Below are 12,618 nucleotides of genomic sequence, written 5' to 3' on the forward strand. Positions count from 1 at the left end.
TAGGTGCGTCTGGAATGGCCCACTGACCTGGCGGTGAACCCCACAGACAACTCCCTGTATGTTCTGGAGAACAATGTGATCATGCGCATCACTGAGAACCACCAGGTCAGCATCGTCGCTGGGAGGCCCATGCACTGCCAGGTCCCAGGCATCGACTACTCCCTGAGCAAGCTGGCCATCCACTCGGCTCTGGAGAGCGCCACGGCCATCGCCATCTCCCACAGCGGCGTGCTCTACATCGCCGAGACGGACGAGAAGAAGATCAACCGCGTGCGGCAGGTCAGCGCCTCCGGAGAGATCTCTCTGCTGGCCGGCGCCACCGCTGAGTGTGACTGCAAGAACGACATCAACTGTCAATGCTTCTTTGGCGACGAGGGCTACGCCACAGACGCCGGGCTCAACGCCCCCTCCTCGCTTGCCGTGTCTCCCGATGGCACGCTGTTTATCGCTGACCTAAACAACATCCGTGTGCGGGCAGTGAGGCGCAACAGGCCCGTGGCCACGCCCGTGGGGCTTTACGAGGTGGGGTCACCACGGGAACAGGAGCTCTATGTGTTCAGCAGAGATGGGATCCACAGACAGACAGTCAGTCTGATCACTGGAGAACCCCTCTATAACTTCACCTACGGGCCGGACGAGGAGCTGGCTGCTGTGGCTGATAACTGTAACAACACCCTGAGGGTGAGGAGGGACGGCTCTGGCCAGCTGAGGCTGGTGCTGCTGCCTGAGAACCAGGTGGTCACCATGGGGTTGGACCCTGCCGGCGGCCTGCGCTCCGTATCTGCCCTCAACCAGGAGGTGGCGCTGATGAGCTATGCTGCGAACACAGGCCTTCTGGCCTCCAAGGCCGATGAGACTGGATGGACCAACTTTTATGAGTATGTGTGAATTGACTTGTATAATATGTGTAATGCGACTGGGTAAATTAACCATTCGGTGATATAACTCACATGTTCATGTGGGCTGAAGTAAATAAGTGTTCGCCATTTTTTGGCGTGGAAATAATGCGAGAGAGAGAGTGTGTATGGTTTACAGGATGGTCATGTGACTGTCGCCATCTGGTGTCTGACCCTGGTATTACACTGAATACATTTACATTTTACATTTACATTTTTTTGTCATTTAGCAGACACTCTTATCCAGAGCGACTTACAGTTAGTGAGTGCATACATTATTTTTTTATTTTTTTCATACTGGCCCCCCGTGGGAATCGAACCCACAACCCTGGCGTTGCAAACGCCATGCTCTACATCCCTGCCGGCCATTCCCTCCCCTACCCTGGACAACGCTGGGCCAATTGTGCGCCGCCCCATGGGTCTCCCGGTCGCGGCCGGCTACGACAGAGCCTGGATTCGAATACATTACATTACATTACAATACATTACATTACATTACATTACAATACATTACATTACATGGGGTGGAAGGTAGCTTAGTGGGTAAGAGCGTTGTGCCAGTAACCGAAAGGTCGCTGGTTCTAATCCCCGAGCCGACTAGGTGAATAATCTGTCGATGTGCCCTTAAGCAAGGCACTTAACCCTAATTGCTCATGTAAGTCGCTCTGGATAAGAGCGTCTGCTAAATGACAAAAAAACAAAACAACATTACATTACAGGACATCTGTTGGTCTCACATTTGATTAAACAATCAAGCTTTATTTTCCAGCACATGTAGGATTTTTCCTCCATGGCCCCGTTGGCTCAGCTCCGTCCTATTCTCCCCATACAGGTATGACAGTGAGGGACGTCTGACTAACGTCACCTACCCCACGGGAGTGGTGACCAGCCTGCACCGGGAGATGGAGCAGTCCATCAACGTCGACATGGAGAGCTCCAACAGAGACGGTGACGTCACCGTCATCACCAACCTGTCCTCTGTGGAAGCGTCCTACACCGTGGTGCAAGGTAACTGACATGTCACCTAAAAGGATGATTTCTCATAAAAAATATATTATACGAATTGGAATTTCATCATATTGCTGCCCAACAAGACGGCCCCTGATCCCAGAGGTTATTTCAGCCGTTTAGCAGGGAGGGTGGAAGAGCAAGAGGGAGAATGGATTTCCCCACTGACTCGCGGAGGAGGTCTGACAGAAAATAAATGCAATTTCATCTGTACGTCTGGAAACTACTGGAGTCATGAGAATAAGAATTTAAGAGATTTATATGAAAGTCTGCCCTGGTGGGGGGCTCGTAAAAGAGGGAAAAGTGACTTGGCTACCTTAAACTGCACAATTTATTTCAATCTAATGTGGGAGTTCTGACTGAAATGGCCTCTACAAAGTAAATATGTCTTTAAAGGCTCACAAACTTTACTTCTCCTGTTTCAAGGAGATAATTGAGTTTGAAAGACGTTAAAAGCTGGTTTTGAGTACTCTTGTCTTGTTAGACGTGTTCAAGAAGTTTCCTCGGGTTAAACTCCATGGATTATTTTGCTTCCAGATACCTTTTCTCCTCAGATGTAGTCCATGATCTCGTTACTGCATGTAAATTGAATAAAAGGCTCATGTTCTGCATTTTGCTGAGAGACTAAAAACCTCTTTATCTTTGGTCATGTCATTCTGAGAGAGGATACTTGTTATTGTCTGGGAGGAAAGTACACAGATCCAGGGAACGCATTTCCTCAATCAGATCAAATGGAATGTCTTCTCTGTAATAAAACGTGCCTTCAGTTTCTCACTTCTCATATAACTGTGTGTGTGTGTGTGTGTGTGTGTGTGTGTGTGTGTGTGTGTGTGTGTGCTGCTCCCCCCTGCAGACCAAGTACGGAACAACTACCAGTTCTGTTACAATGGCACTCTCCGGGTATCGTATGCCAACGGCATGGGCCTCAGCTTCCACACAGAGCCCCACATCCTAGCCGGCTCGGTCAGCCCTACCATTGGTCGGCGCAACATCACTCTGCCCACCGACAGCGGGCTGAATTCTATCGAGTGGAGGATGAGGAAGGAAGTAATCAAAAGCAAAGTGACCGTCTATGGCAGAAAGCTGAGGGTAAGCTGGAGTGCTCAGTTTCTAATGTCAGTCCATTTCTGGAGGTTTTTTAATCAATGCAGCTTGTTGTCTGTCAGACTAAAGACCCTCTCTGTATGGTAGCATGTGTCACTGAGAAGGAAAATAGAGCTACAATATACACTTTAGAGAGTAATATTGTTGAATTTAAATATATATATATATATATATATGACTTGTACACAGCCAGCTCTGCTTGTACTAGCTTTGCTAGTTGGCAAAGGAGAGGAAATTGAGTTTTTCAGTTTTTAGAAACAATATTTTAAAGCGTAGGGTGTCTTCCTCTCCTACCTCATGTACCTGTGACTAATGTGATATCCTTCCTCACTTTGCACAGGCCCACGGCAGGAACCTCCTCTCCATCGACTTTGACCGCAACACTCGCACAGAGAAGATCTATGACGACCACCGTAAGTTCACGCTGAGGATCATGTACGACCAGCAGGGCCGTCCAGCCACCTGGCTTCCCAGCAGCAGCCTGGCTGTGGTCAACGTGTCCTACTCCCCCACCGGACGCCTGGTGGGTCTGCAGAGAGGCAGCATGAGCCAGAGGAGCGAGTTTGACACCTTCGGACGCATCCTCTCACGCACCTTTGTGGACGGGAAGGTGTGGAGCTTCAGCTATCTGGACAAGGTGAGGCATTCTGATACACTACTGGGTGTGTGTGGGTGTGTGTGTGTGTGTGTGTGTGTCTCTGTGTGTGTGTGTGTGTGTGTGTGTGTGTGTGTTGTGTGTGTCTCTGTATGTCTGTGTGTCTCTGTGTGTACTGTTAGTTGCCTGGGAACAGAGTGTCAAGACAGTTTTCCACTCTTGCCTGTCCCTGAGTTTTGTTGTTAAAGTTTTTCACGGTGTCTGTTGTTGTGGATGTCCAGACCACAGTACAGAATAAAAGGCTAAATGTATTGTATTTTCCATCTCCCTCCCCAGTCCATGGTTCTGCTCCTCCAGAGTCAGAAGCAGTATGTGTTTGAGTTTGACACCTCAGGGCGTCTCACCTCTGTCACCATGCCCAGCATGGCCAGACACACCATGTCCACCCACGTGTCCGTCGGCTACATCCGCAACATCTACAACCCTCCCGAGAGCAACGCCACCGTCATCCACGACTTCAGCGAGGACGGACGACCACGTGCCACCTTCTACCTGGGCACGGGCCGACACGTCATGTACAAGTACGGCAAGCTGGCCAAGCTGTCTGAGGTTCTGTACGACGGCACGGCCGTTACGTTCGGCTACGACGAGACGACCGGAGTATTGAAGATGGTCAACCTGCAGAGCGGCGGGTTCTCCTGCACAATCCGTTACCGTAAAATAGGCCCCCTGGTGGACAGACAGATGTACCGCTTCTCTGAGGAGGGCATGGTCAACGCCCGCTTCGACTACACCTACCACGACAACAGCTTCCGCGTGGCCAGCATCAAGCCTGTGATCGGCGAGACGCCCCTGCCCCTGGACCTCTACCGCTACGATGACATCTCAGGCAAGGTGGAGCACTTTGGCAAGTTTGGCATTATATACTATGACATCAACCAGATTATCACCACGGCAGTGATGACCCTCAGCAAGCACTTTGACGCCCACGGCCGCATCAAAGAGGTGCAGTACGAGATCTTCCGCTCGCTCATGTACTGGATGACGGTGCAGTATGACAGCATGGGTCGGGTCATCAAGAGAGAGCTGAAGATCGGGCCGTATGCTAACACAACACAGTACCGCTATGAGTACGACGGGGACGGACAGCTTGTCGGGGTCAAAGTCAACGATTGGTCCACCTGGCGCTACAGCTACGACCTGAACGGCAACCTGCACCTGCTGAACCCTGGGAACAGCGCCCGCCTGCTGCCGCTGCGCTACGACCTGCGCGACCGCATCACCCGCCTGGGCGACATGCAGTACCGCGTGGACGAGGACGGCGTCCTGAGCCAGCGCGGCGCCGACGTGTTCGACTACAACTCCAACGGGCTGCTGGAGCAGGCGTACAGCCGCACGCCCAGGGGGTGGAGCGTCCGTTACCGCTACGATGGTCTGGGCCGCCGCGTCTCCAGGAAGACCAACGAGGGAGAGCACCTGCAGTTCTTCTACGCTGACCTCAACTACCCCGGCAGGATCACCCACGTTTACAACCACTCTGGAGGGGAGATCACCTCCTTCTACTACGACCTGCAGGGCCATCTGTTTGCCATGGAGGTGAGCGGCGGGGAGGATTACTATGTCGCCTCGGACAACACGGGCACGCCGCTCGCCGTCTTCAGCAGCAACGGACAGATGGTCAAGCAGCTCCAGTACACTGCCTACGGGGAGGTGTACCACGACTCCAACCCTGACTTCAACATGGTGGTGGGCTTCCACGGGGGGCTCTACGACCCACTCACCAACCTGGTGCACTTTGCCCAGAGGGACTACGATGTGGTGGCAGGCAGATGGACTGCACCAGACCATAAACTCCTACCTAAAATCGGCAAGGAACCAGCCCCGTTCAATCTGTACATGTTTAAGAACAACAACCCACTCAGTGACATGATTGACATCAAGAGCTATGTGACAGGTAACGATGATTGCGTTTTGTTTTCCTGTTCTGAAAAAAAAATATCCATCAAGTAAGCTAATTATGTTGTGACATCTTGCCGTGTTTAAATGAATGTAAATCTATTTTGCAGACGTGAAGAGCTGGCTGGTGATGTTTGGTTTCCAGCTCAGTAACATCATACCAGGTTTCCCCAGACACTCCATGTATTTTGTTGATCCGCCTTATGAACTACTGGCAAGCCAGGACTCTGAGACTGTTCCGGTGAGTTGTTTATAAAACACATATTTGAGCTAATGATAACTAAGACTACACAGGCCAATCTCAATGTAATTGATGTTCATAATTTAAATAAAACAATCACTTGTCCGGCTGACCCTCTGCTGTTTCCAGCTGATAACAGGGGTGCAGCATGCAGCAGAACGCCACAACCAGGCCTTCATGGCCCTGGAGGGGAGGTTGCTCAACAAGGAGCGCCGGGCCAAACGGGACAAGCCTGGCTACTGGTTCGGCACCAAGATCCCCATCGTGGGCCAGGGCATGATGCTGGCCATCAAGGAGGGCCATGTGGTGACTGGTGTATCAGGCCTGGCCAGCGAGGACAGCCGCAAAGTGGCCCAGGTCCTGAACAACGCCGTCTATCTGGAGGGAACCCACTACACCATAGACGGGAAGGACTGCCACTTCTTTGTAAAGCTGGGCCTTGCTGACAGTGACCTGCTGTCTCTGGGGCTGAGCAGTGGGAGGAAAGCCCTGGAGAACGGCGTCAACGTGACTGTGAGTGGACGCTCTCGCCGGGGTGTCACCGTGGAGATCCACACGGTGGCGTTGTCCCTGAGCGTACGTTATGGCCTGGTGGCTGACGTGCTGGAGAAGGAGAGGGGTCGCCTGCTGGAGCAAGCCCACCAGAGGGCCCTGTCGGGGGCCTGGATGAGAGAGCAGCAGCGCCTGAGAGAGAACAGAGAGGGAGGGAGGCTGTGGGCAGAGGGAGAGAGGCAGCAGCTCCTGGCAACAGGGAAGGTGCCAGGTTACGATGGGTACTATGTGCTGCCTGTGGAGCAGTACCCAGAACTGGCAGACAGCAGCAGCAACATCCAGTTCCTGAGACAGAACGAGATGGGCAGGAGGTAACAGAGCACAGCACAGCCCCGCCCCTTTGACACTACATCTCCTAGGGAGAGTAAAAATGGGGTTTCCCTCGCAATGCTGCAGGAGCATCTAAGAGGACACAATCTCACAAAACAGATGTCTTGCTGAATGTAAAAACAGCGCCTGAATTAGTTCAGACAATGATTTAGAAAAGCACCCTTAACTACTAATGATATGAACTCTACTTACTTTTTTAAGAGGGGGAAAAAAATGGATTTTGAAAAAACGAGAATCTTTTTACATTTTTTTTGGAGGGATTGGTATTGATGCCAATGAGGAAAAAGTTAACTGCTTTCCAACGTCTTATCAGACGTACCCTACACAGCACTGACAATGACAACCCAGTCAAGGCTTTTCTTTCTAATGGCTAAACAACTCTTGAACTGTCTCAGACCACTGTCTGGGGAACATAGAGCCATCGCTTGCCAATACAGTCATAACCATGAGCAATGTTTAAGGACGCTCAGTTGTTCTTCATTCAAAGTACATAGTAATATATGTTTTAATTTAACAAAGACAGAGATTGAGGATGTAACATGTATGTAGATTTGTATGTTCCTGTGCAGTATACTTTTTCTTGCTCTTTTTGTCTGCACTAAATGACAATCATGATGAATTTGTATCGAGGACAACATGCATAAAAGTCTTCTTTTCTTTTTGTAAAATATGAAAGTATTCTCAATGTTTATTTATTTAAATTTGCAGCCCAAGACAACATGTTACAGACAAATATATGGTGTATGTCGGATTTTCATATTGTTTACTGTCAAACCTGTTGCCCTCACATTACCAAGATAAATGTGTACATTCATTCAGCAACACAGATCCAACCTGAAAGCGGTCTAATTTGTACATTTCTCAAAATAAGTGACTTTAGTATTGTTCTGTCTACAGTGGCTTGCGAAAGTATTCACCCCCCTTGGTATTTTTCCTATTTTGTTGCCTTACAACCTGGAATTAAAATTGATTTTTTTGGGGGGGTTGTATCATTTGATTTACACAACATGCCTATCACTTTGAAGATTCAAAATATTTTTTATTGTGAAACAAACAAGAAATCAGACAAAAAAATCGGAAAACTTGAGCGTGCATAACTATTCACCCCCCCAAAGTCAATACTTTGTAGAGCCACCCTTTGCAGCAATTACAGCTGCAAGTCTCTTGGGGTATGTCTCTATAAGCTTGGCACATCTAGCCACTGGGATTTTTGCCCATTCTTCAAGGCAAAACTGCTCCAGCTCCTTCAAGTTGGATGGGTTCCGCTGGTGTACAGCAATCTTTAAGTCATACCACAGATTCTCAATTGGATTGAGGTCTGGGCTTTGACTAGGCCATTCCAAGACATTTAAATGTTTCCCCTTAAACCACTTGAGTGTTGCTTTAGCAGTATGCTTAGGGTCATTGTCCTGCTGGAAGGTGAACCTCCATCCCAGCCTCAAATCTCTGGAAGACTGAAACAGGTTTCCCTCAAGAATTTCCCTGTATTTATCGCCACCCATTATTCCTTCAATTCTGACCAGTTTCCCAGTCCCTGCCGATGCAAAACATCCCCACAGCATGATGCTGCCATCACCATGCTTCACTGTGGGGATGGTGTTCTCGGAGTGATGAGAGGTGTTGGGTTTGCACCAGACATAGCGTTTTCCTTGATGGCCAAAAAGCTCAATTTTAGTCTCATCTGACCAGAGTACCTTCTCCCATATGTTTGGGGAGTCTCCTACATGCCTTTTGGCGAACACCAAACATGTTTGCTTATTTTTTTCTTTAAGCAATGGCTTTTTTCTGGCCACTCTTCCATAAAGCCCAGCTCTGTGGAGTGTACGGCTTAAAGTGGTCCTATGGACAGATACTCCAATCTCCGATGTGTAGCTTTGCAGCTCCTTCAGGGTTATCTTTGGTCTCTTTGTTGCCTCTCTGATTAATGCCCTCCTTGCCTGGTGAGTTTTGGTGGGCGGCCCTCTCTTGGCTGGTTTGTTGTGGTGCCATATTCTTTCAATTTTTTAATAATGGATTTAATGGTGCTCCGTGGGATGTTCAAAGTTCTGGATATTTTTTTATAACCCAACCCTGATCTGTACTTCACCACAACTTTGTCCCTGACCTGTTTGGAGAGTTCCTTGGTCTTCATGGTGCCGCTTGCTTGGTGGTGCCCCTTGCTTAGTGGTGTTGCAGACTCTGGGGCCTTTCAGAACAGGTGTATATATACTGAGATCATGTGACAGATCATGTGACACTTAGATTGCACACAGGTGGACTTTCTTTAACTAATTATGTGACTTCTGAAGGTAATTGGTTGCACCAGATCTTATTTAGGGGCTTCATAGGAAAAGGGGGTGAATACATATGCACGTACCACTTTTCCGTTATGTATTTTCTATAATTTTTTGAAACAAGTAATTTTTTTCATTTCACTTCACCAATTTGGACTATATTGTGTATTTCTATTACATGAAATTCCAAATAAAAATCAATTTAAATGACAAGTTGTAATGCAACGAAATAGGAAAAACGCCAAGGGGGATGAATACTTTTGCAAGGCGCTGTACATACTGATCTTATTACATTTGATTGGCCAACCTCAAACCTCCCCTTTTAACACTGGGGCTTTTAATTCATTTTTTTTTTACCTAGTGGCATCTCTGTAACCACCCATATCTGTAAAAAAAAGTATATTTTCACTGTGAATAACCACAGTATGGATGTCAATATGTACATGAATAGGTGTCATGAAACATTCTTTACACTAGGGTGAGGATTATGTGGGAAGTTAATCAGAATAAACTTGTTTTTTCATGTTGCATGGAATGTTTTTTTTTCCCCTCTTTCAGCAAGGAGCTGTGGATCAATGTGCTTCCCTGAGGGCAGTGGAAGACTAGCTACCCTTATCTTCCATTCAGCACTTACACTATCATTAGCACTTACACACTTCATTAACCTAAACTTTTAAAATTGCGAATAAATCAAAGCAATTCAGTCTGTCAAATGCTGAGTGGCAGGTAAAATTGGCTTCCTTTGTACTGCTGAGGTAAATTAAGATTAAAAGCGGGTATTGTATTATTCAAATTCAGATCGTTGGAGGCAAACCACTTCCTGTCAGCTGCAGTGGCTCCCAGGTTATTTTTTACAGTTTTAATTAGCGCCTGCCAGAAGCATCTTCGAACCCTGACCTTGCCGTATAAAGACTGGCTGGAGTACCGCAGTGAGGTCGAGAACGGTCCGACTCCGAGCTAACAAGCATCTGTAATCATTGACATCCACATTTGCATATTGGACTGAACCCCTCCATGACAGTAGAATAATCTATAGAACATTGCTCAGTAGTCCAGACTGTTCTGGACAAGTTGCACCTCTGCAGCTATTTTCACACATGCAGATCAAACCCACTGCTCCCAGTCTAAAGCGCAATCAGTGGCGGTCGGTGCCATTTAAGATGAGGGAGGACGATTGTTTTTTTTTTAATGAGCATGGCCTTATTTCTATTACAGCATATTGGATGTCTGTCATTCATATTCCATTCACCCAGTTCAATGTAACATCGATAGGTTTAGGCTACTACATGATACTCAATTTTCCCCGTACCCATCATGAGGTTGCTACAAACTAGCCTATGAATGAAGGTTTACAATGTAGGTGCACACACATTCAATACCGCCTTGCACACTCATGCCTGCATCTAGCTGATCTAGGGTGTAATCATTAGTCCAGTAGTTGCAAACAAGAGTTTCTATTGGACAAATTCAGGCATGTTTATCCCCGTTTCATTACATTTGCTTCCATTTAGGAAACATTTTTCAACAGAATCGGCGGAATGAATACACCCCTGATCACACGCAAACAGTTCACTTTCATAGCCACATACAAACAGCTCGTTGTATTCCTTCTCGCGTCTACGCGCTCTCCTCCTCTCTCCTCCTCTCTCCTCTCTCCTCTTCTCACCTTTTCCCTTCGCTTGTGGAATTCAATGCAGAACCCATCAGCTGTTTGTGACCAGGCGAAAAAACCTTTCCAAGCCAAACCATATCATAACCGCTATACACACCTACATCGTTGTCAACATATTAGCTAAAGTAACGTCATAGTCAACATAGTTAATAGAACTAACATGTTAGTAAACCTGCTACAATCATGCAGTACGGCGTACATTCAGTAAGCAGTTTAGCAGTTACACCGGTGGGCCCCGGTGGCAATACGTTTGTAAAACCAAATGCTTACCTTGACTTAGAAGAGTTCCAGTGTTGGATAGTCATAGCCAGCTAGCTAACATAGCATCTCTCTGTTTGAGCCGGGTGTTTGAGTAGGCTAAACTAGCTAGCTGCATTTGCTAGCTAAGTAAGTGAAAGTGAAAAAAAATGACGAAATATAGCTCTCTCTCCTCTCTTCTCTCTCTCGCTCGCTCCTTCATTTTTCAAGAAATTAATTTGTTCAGAACTGTTCATCTATTGTCTTTCTCTCTCTTTGAGTCAACTACTCACCACATTTGATGCAGTGCTAGCTAGCTGTAGCTTATGCTTTCAGTACTAGATTCATTCTCTGTTCCTTTGATTGGGTGGACAACATGTCAGATCATGCTGCAAGAGCTCTGATACGTTGGAAGATGTCATAATTACTGTGTAAGTCTATGGAAGGGGGTGAGAACCATGAGCCTCCTAGGTTTTGTATTGAAGTCAATGTACCCGGAGGAGGACGGAAGCTAGCTGTCCTCCGGCTACACCATGGTGCTACCCTACAGAGTGCTGTTGAGGCTACTGTAGACCTTCATTGCAAAACAGTGTGTTTTAATCCATTATTTGGTGACGTTAATATATTTTGTATAGTTTTATCTAAAAAGGATAACTTCTTAAATGTTTCACTATTTTTATTTTTATGAAATTCACTGAGGAGGATGGTCCTCCCCTTCCTCCTCTGAGGAGCTTCCACTGAGCCCCATGTATACCTGGTGCTAACATGTATCCTTATCTTGTCCACATTCTGATTGGGTCCAAATTCGTAGAGTAGACGATTAAAATAATTGATTGTGATCCTCCTTCGGCTGTAGTTGGGAGATGAATTGATTGGTTGGATGAAATTACCTCTAATAGCATTTACGGAAGTTAAATGTTGCAAAGCGTTATTTATAAAAAGCTATCTATTCATATGGTTTTTGAACACTAATTTGTTTACAAGCGTGATAGTTGTACTTTTAGTTTATGGTTGACGTAGCTTGTTGGCCATTAGCCAATCAGCGTTTCTCAATGAGTTCAAAGCACGTTAAATGCATCCAACTGGTATTTACGAATTCACAACTGGTAATTACCACTTTCCCACTTGGTTACGAATGCAGCATTAAATGCAGGTTGCAACCCGCGAAGTTGCGAATTCGAAATCCCAGTTTTCCAACCTTAACCAACGTTCCTAACTAATCACATTTATAATATACTAACTTTATACATTTCTAACTTTCTGACTGAACAGCTTTCGGACTGTGAAAAAAAGGACTGGTGCCCTCCCCCTGCTGGTGCAGTGGACTAGACACTGGACAGAAGGTCACAGTTTCTAATCTTGATGATCCCCTTTCTCAAAAAAGGTATATATTTCAGTGTAATGCTCATTTTTATTTTAAGACAAATAGTGATGCGTCGATGCAATGGTGCCACCTGTCAATGATTTTAGAGGGACGGTTTAAATGGTTTGGTAATCCAGATCTGTTTACGCTTCTAAGACATCTAGATACATTATAACGCATCCCAGAATACCTCCGGAGGTGGTCAGGAAGATCTGATACCAATCAGTTATTTTAATCGTCTACACAATCAGAATGTGGACAAGATCAGGACACATGTTAGCACCAGGTATAAACGGGGCTTGAATCTGAACTCACAGAATGTCTTTTCAGAAATAGAAACACATACCTGCGCATATTTACATTTGTTTAATATAGCTAACTGTGAAGCTAT

The 12,618-nt window shown here is 46.6% G+C and overlaps 1 pseudogene across 1 annotated transcript in view; it reads left to right on the forward strand.

Moving 5' to 3' along the window:
* Positions 1–6,667, forward strand: part of LOC311142772 (teneurin-2-like) — a 269,215-nt pseudogene extending 262,548 nt beyond the window's left edge. The window contains exons 23-29 of the transcript in view: positions 4–878; positions 1,729–1,904; positions 2,758–2,993; positions 3,349–3,645; positions 3,940–5,557; positions 5,670–5,800; positions 5,930–6,667. The product of the transcript in view is annotated as a teneurin-2-like (transcript). The remainder of the gene's footprint in view (positions 1–3; positions 879–1,728; positions 1,905–2,757; positions 2,994–3,348; positions 3,646–3,939; positions 5,558–5,669; positions 5,801–5,929) is intronic.
* The last annotated feature ends 5,951 nt before the right edge of the window (positions 6,668–12,618 follow it).

The sequence above is a fragment of the Coregonus lavaretus genome (genome assembly GCF_964263955.1).
Source record: "Coregonus lavaretus genome assembly, chromosome: 15".
In the NCBI taxonomy this organism is placed as follows: Eukaryota; Metazoa; Chordata; class Actinopteri; order Salmoniformes; family Salmonidae; genus Coregonus; species Coregonus lavaretus.